The 7038-nt window shown below is 41.5% G+C and overlaps 1 non-coding gene across 1 annotated transcript; it reads right to left on the bottom strand.

The window, feature by feature from the left end:
• Nucleotides 1–3048: 3048 nt before the first annotated feature.
• On the bottom strand, nucleotides 3049–3155 carry LOC111724809. The gene has a single exon (XR_002773031.1). It is a non-coding gene; the product is annotated as a U6 spliceosomal RNA (small nuclear RNA).
• Nucleotides 3156–7038: the final 3883 nt, after the last annotated feature.

Raw genomic sequence — 7038 nt, 5'->3', positions numbered from 1 at the left:
AATAAAAGAATTCTCAAGAAGAGTTCTTTGGTTCAAAACCAAGTTTGGTTTTGAGGAAAAAAACATATGGCTTGAAAACATTTGTTTTTCCTGAATTTGCTCTTACAGTGAAAAAAAAAACATTCACTTTAGTGATCTAGAGTCGATCAGGTTGGAGACTTGTAAGTAACTCTTAAGTAGATGAGGAAAAAATAGAGTAGAACCAGATTAGGAAGGGGAGAGAGTCTCGTGGTACTGAGCGGGCAGAATCTGGGTCCCCTCTGCATTAGTTTCCTAGGGTTGCTATAACAAAAATATATTCTTTAATGGTGCTGGATGCTGTAAGGCAAAACTCGAGGCGTTGACGTGGCTGCCCTCCCTCCAAAGGCTTTCTTGTCCCTTTCAGCTGCTGGTGGCTCCTTGGCGCGTAGCACCTAAGTGTAATCCTTGCCCGTGATATCACATGTTCTTCTCCTCTTCTCTTCCCATCTACAGACACTTGTCATTGGATTTAGGGCCCACCCTAATCCAAGATGAGCTCATCTCAAGATCCTTAACATTATTATATATACCAAGATTTTTTTCCAATAAGGTCATATTTTCAAATTTCGATGGACATATCATTTGGGAGCCACCTATAATCCTAGCATTCTGGCAGGCTGAGGCAGGAGGATCCCTTGAGTTTAGGAGTTCGAGACCAGCCTGAGCAAAAGTGAGACCCTGTCTCTACTTAACATACAAAAATTATCCAGGTTTTGTGGTGGGCATCTGCAGTTCCAGCTACTCGGGAGACTGAGGCAAGAGGATTGCTTGAGCCCAGGAGTTTGAGGTTGCTGTGAAGTAGGCTGATGCCACAACACTCTAGCCTGGGCAACAGAGTGAGACTTTGTCCCCCACTCCCTCCATAAAGGCACTTGTTTGCTACAGTGCACTTGGTTGCTACAGTATTTTTTGGTAATATTTTAATAATAATAGATGGAATCTCTGTCCTCCAAAGAGCTCATAGAACTCTGTGTACACGTTTAACTTGTCCTCACAGGACTTCAGAAAAGCACTTTCAGATATCACTTCACCATGTTTGGGGAAACCAAGGGATGAAGATGGTAAGTGAGTGCTGTGACCTGTTTCGGACACAGGTGACTTATCTGTTCACATCATCACAAAAGACACTTAAGACTTAAAATCGTTCTTTAAAAGTTAGTCTGTAGCCAAGAAAAGAATAGGGTGCAGGCTTTGTTTTCTGGGTTCTGTGTTTTCTCTGGTAAATCCGTGATTCCCCAGCTAGTAATTAAGTCAGCTTGTTACATATTCACCTTTCTATCCTGAATCAGACTCCCAGAATCGGGATCTCCAGGTGGTAGGGCCATGGCATTGTTGAGCAATGCCATGTAGCAGCCCCCCACTTTTTGAGGCTCAAACCCATTAGGGACCCCCTGCTATGGGCCCTCTGGGAGCTCTGCTTGGCTACCTCTTATTCTGGTTTCTGAACCATCTGGCAGTTCCCAGTGCTATCTGGACATGTTTATGATGATCCATTTCCACCTAATAGATAGGTATTTTCTCTCCCTTACGGTTTTCTTCATAATGCTTTCTTTTCACCATCTTACTTTATTGGAAGAATACAGTCTGTATGCCTGTAACATTCAAAATACATGCTAATCGACTGTTTGCATTATCAGTACAAGGTTTCCAGTCAACAGTAAGCTATTAGTAGTTAAGTTTGGGGGAAGTCACAAGTTATACATGGATTTTTGACCGCACATGGAGTCAGCACCCCTAACCACTGTGTTGTTCAACGGTCAACTGTGCTGACGTTTGATTAAGGATGTGAGAGTTGGTTTGGCTGGAATAAAGTGGGAAGAATGTGTAGGCATCAAGTGTCTCCAGCAGGCCAGTGGAGAGATAAGAAGCTCTAACTGGAAAGAAAACAAAGATGACAACTAACTTTACCCAGCTTGTTAGGATTAGGCTGGCCCCAATCAAGAGACTATGCATGATTACTTAGTAAGAGTGACCCGAACTTGTTATTTTTTTTTTTCCATGAGTATGATTCTAGCTTCTAAGAAATAAGGCTCCCTGACCTGGAAATGTGAAACAGCAGTCCCCTAATAAGGTGGAGAACTGGTGCCAGTTTTTCCAGGCTATCAGATGAGCATCTTTCATATCTAGGGCATGGATAATAGTAGGCTTACCCCATTTCATTATATCTGAAATTCTGCAGTGCTTTTGCTTACACCCCAGGGCCGCCTCTATAATTTCAGCTTGTGCCTTAAGATGGCTCTCCCCTTGATAAATCATGCTGGTAATGTGAAATCACTTTTTAAGCTGGGAAGGAACTGAATGTGTAATCGAAAAGCTGTACTCAATTTGCTCAGCCCAAGAATCTGACAGTTCGAAGGGTGGAAAAGTGCTTCTTACCAGGAATGTGTTGTGAAACGGATTAGAAAATCAAGGCTGTTACTGCAGATGCTACTTTACAGGTCGTGAGTACCCCCTGACACCTGCCGTATAACCCCATCATTTGGCTGAGAGGGGACTGTCTACAGTTTCAAGTTGCCTTAATTATATTTTCCCCCAAAACTACAGATAAGAATTGGGATTCAGAGTCAATTCCCTTCTCCTTATTAATCTATGAAGAAAATGAACCTATTTACCAGGTACTCAGGGAAGTTAGAGATTTAGCTAGATTTAGTAATACCCTCTAACAAAATGTTGGCAAGAATAATAGAAGCAATATATAATGTGATATTCTAAAAGTGTGTTCAATTATGCATCAGATCAAAATGGAATATAAATTGTATGTGAAAGCATACACAACAAAAAGATTCCCTGATCCACTCACTTATACACAGCCATATTCAATATGTCAGAATTCTTTTTTTTTTAATTTTTCTTTATTTTTTCAAATTAATATAAGGGTACAATTTTAAGGTTATGTTATTCTCACTTCCAGGGTAAAGTTCCATTTGTAGAAGAGCCCCTCACCCAGGGGGCATGTTATACACCCTCACAACATGCCTATTAGGTGAGATCCCGCCTCATGCCCTCCCTCCTTCTGCCAAATGTCCTAAAAATATGGAACACTTCACGAATTTGCATGTCATCTTTGCACAGGGACCAGGTTAATCTTCTCTGTACTGTTCCAATTTTAGTATATGTTCTGTCAAAGCAAGCACAGTAGGTCAGAACTCCGACATACTAAGAGTACTTAATGATCTCTTGAAGTTTGTCAATGTGGGTCTGACAGGTAGTCATAAAATAACAACAATAATAACACCTAGCAGAAATGCTTATCATATGCCAGAGGCAAAGTTAATCACTTCCATGCATTGTGGAGTTGGCACGAAAACAAGCAATCAATCAATTTATGTTAGGCATTGTCACAGTTATCTCATGTAACTGTTACAATCCTATCAGTTACATACACTTATTATATACATTACCATTTTGCAGATGAGGAAACTGAGGTTCCAAGACTTTTGATAATTTGCCCAAGCTCCTACAGCAGTATGTGATAGACCTGGGCCATCAACTTACTTCTGCCTGAACTGGGAGCCCGTGCTTTGCTCTGCTATGCTCTAGTGCCTCCCTGCTGCCCACATTGTCCGTGTTCAGGATGTATTCGTCCATGTAGCAGAATTAATTATGTGACTGAAAGTAAAGCAATCATACAGATTATATGTGCACATTTTACCATTATGGTTAAGGGTGTGGACTTTAATACTAGCCCTGCTATTTCTCAGATGTGTGACCTTCCCCAAGTTACTTAACCTCACTGTGTCTCCATTTTCTCACCCGTAAATGCAGATAATAATATAATACCTCCCTCATAGAACTGTTGAAAGAAAAAAGTTAAAGTCCAATGAGCTTTCTATAAATACTACCAATTATTATTACTAAAAGTACTTGCTACTTAAATATACGTAGGCTCTCTGTGGCACACTTGCCTAGACAGTGTTTGTTAGAAGAACAAACATCTTTTCAACTTGGAAAGGCACCATCATCCTAGCTTGTGGCTGTAAATTCTAGAAGACTGAGCATGCCCCAGCCCTGGGAGTGATGATGGGTGGAGAGAGCCTTAAGCCACAAGGAATGGACAGTCTGTGGTATCAAGTATGTTTTGCCTTTGGGAGTTGCAGACACTGATGACCACGTGTGAAGACCACTTAAGACCAGGGTCCATTTTACACAGAGCACACATTAGACAGCCATTTCAGCTATAGCCACAGCTATTGCATTCATAACCACTCCTAGTTAGGGAGGAGGCTCTGCCTTCATTGGAGAGATTTGAGACCTGCCAGGAGAGATCAACCCCAGATTCATCATTCCACCATCACAGCTTCACCTTTCTACCCTTCGAAGGCGCTTTCTCCTGAAAAATCCACTAACGGGATTTAAATATGCCTGGAGGGTTCCAAGCCTCAGCAGAACCCACCTTGATTGGCTACTCAGCTGTCATCCTCTACAAGCTTCCAGATGAAAAGTAAAGCACTTCCAGGAATTATATCCAGGAGAGCGAGGGAGCAGGCAATGAAACCAACATAGGGTTTCTACTCTGGGGTAGGTCTGTCTCCAAGCCCCCCGGGCATCAACACTACGTCTTGCCTATGAAGAGACAAGTTCAATAAAATTGTTAACTGTGTGTTCCTTGTCTATAAGAGCATACAGGAAAACTTCCGAGGCCAATGATACCCCATCTTATCACACCCACCTAATGATTACAGGAATAGTCTCGGACTTCCCAGAATGAATGAAGGGCCTGATTATTAAATTATGTTTGTCATTAAACCCTTAGGGATTGACACATTTAAGTCTAACTAGACATCAGCAACTCTCCTTGACAACTGCTGCTGGGGAGGTGACTGTTCAGTAATCCTAAACATTTCTAGACAGAAACACACTCTTACCATGGGCTGAGTTATCAGGGCTTAAAGAAATGCAGGTTCTTCTCAGGCAGGTTGAACTACCGTCCCTCTGTTAATGGTACTACCTTCAAATTCTTGGATGTCAATTTTTTTCAATTATTTTTAAGATGAAGAGACAAGAGGGAAACTGAAGTTGATGCATATGATCCTAGAAGAAATTCTCTCTCCTGCTCTTTGTAGATTGAATGAAAAAGTTTCCTTACCCAACAAAAAGACATTCAAGATTCATATACCTAAATGTTAACTTTAAAAACTAAACTTTTATCTTCTTTGCTTTTCTTTCCTCTAAAGAATGTTTACTCACTTTTTAATATAAAATGTTGTAATTAGTTTTCACAAAACAAAACCTTATTGCCTTGTGGGTTTTGATTTTGTGAGTTACTGAGGAAGAAACTGATTATTGAATGTTGTGCTGATACCTGTATGTCTCCTTGCTCAATCCCCCACCCTTGAAAATCAGGTCTGGATTTCTCAGGCCTGTCCTGTCTGTTTTGTTTTCTAGTTACAGACCTATAGGGGTAGTAATGATGTATAAGAATAATGATGACAAACAGAAACCAGTTCAGAATGGTTTCCTCCTTCTCCTTTCCTAATGCAGTGTGTAGAATTCACAAACTATTAGCCTCAACCAAGGACCCAACTTTTGCCAAAGCCTGAAGCACTTTGGTTTCTCCTTACTGGGGAAGCCCTCAGAGGGAGGACACAGGCATATGGCAGTGACAGCTGGCTCGGGGGTCCCAAACGCACCTGGAAATCTCCTCTCCTGGCTGCTAAGGAAGCACACTTTGGAGCTGGGATTTGGCTTGGCATCTTGGATTATCCCTTCCTAGGGGGCTGTTCCTAACTTGAAAACATTGTTTCCTAGCCTCTGCTTCTCCATTTATAGAACTACGGATTGGAAGAGGTCCATCACAGATTTGTAATGAGAATCAAACAAGACCACATATGAAAGCAAATGGCAAAAGATGTTTGATCCATGTTAATTTCCTGCCTCCGCTCTGGCAAGTGATTGAGTTTCCAGCTTTCTCTGTAAACCATTCTCCTTTTCAGAATCTTAATCTAGTCTTGTCCTTGGCTGCCAGCCTCAAAGGAATTATGATTTATGAAGGTTCCGGGCAGAATGATAAGTCAAACTTTTTTGTAGCTACCAGCAAGCCTGACTTGAGCAATACATACAGAACCATAAATATTAGGTGTATGATGTGCTGAATGGTTCTCCCTCCACACACACGAAGACATGCCCATCCCCTCATCCCTGGAACCTATGAATGTGATCTTATTTGGAAAAAAAGAGTCTTTGCAGATGCAGTGAAGCTAAGAATCTTGAGATAAGGAGACATTCTGGATGATCTGGATAGACCCAAATGCATTGACAAGTGTCCTGTAAGAGACAGAGGGAAATGACGCAGACATGACATAGAGGAGGACGTAATGTGACCACAAGAGAGAGACGGGGGTGTGGCTGCCCCAAGTCAAGGAATGTGGACAGTCACCAGAAATCAGAAGAAGCAAAGAGCAATTTTTCCCCTAGAACTCCAAAGGGAGTGCAGTCCTGCTAGATTTTGAACTTCTGGCCTCCAACCTAAAGAGAATAAATTCCTGTTGCTGTAATCTGCTAGATTAATGTAATTAATGTAATCTGCTAGAATAAATTCCTGTTGCTGTAATACTTTGTTACAGCAGCTACAGGGAACTAACACAAGTTGCTATCATTACTATTAATAAACATAGCTTGGTTTTCTTTAATTTTAAATACTTACTTTTTAGCCTTGACAGAGAAAAGGTAGAAAAGTCTCTGCTCTTGGCAGGAAAGGTTTCTAAGCAGAGCCCTTACTGAAACAGTGGTGGCTGAGATGGGAGTCAAGGTAGACAGAAGCGTCCCTCAGAACACTAGAGTCACGTTCAGTCATTCTGCTTCCAATCGCCAAACGGATCCTGTGAGGACTGTGGAGAAATAGGAAGAGAACTGATCGTTTTCTTTTTTTGAGACAGAATCTCACTCTGTTCCCACTGGGAACAGCAATGGCTACCTTAATTGTAAACCAGATCACTTTTCTTTATTCCGACTCACTCAGCTTACTTTTTAATTTTCCTCTTTTTCCGGAGGTGCTTTCCCTTGCCAAGAATGGGGCCT

Source organism: Otolemur garnettii, unplaced genomic scaffold, assembly GCF_000181295.1.
Source record: "Otolemur garnettii isolate 467f Iridium unplaced genomic scaffold, OtoGar3 scaffold00026, whole genome shotgun sequence".
Lineage (NCBI taxonomy): Eukaryota > Metazoa > Chordata > Mammalia > Primates > Galagidae > Otolemur > Otolemur garnettii.
The sequence above is the reverse complement of the archived record's forward strand: the minus strand, read 5'-3'. Positions and strand labels throughout refer to the sequence as shown.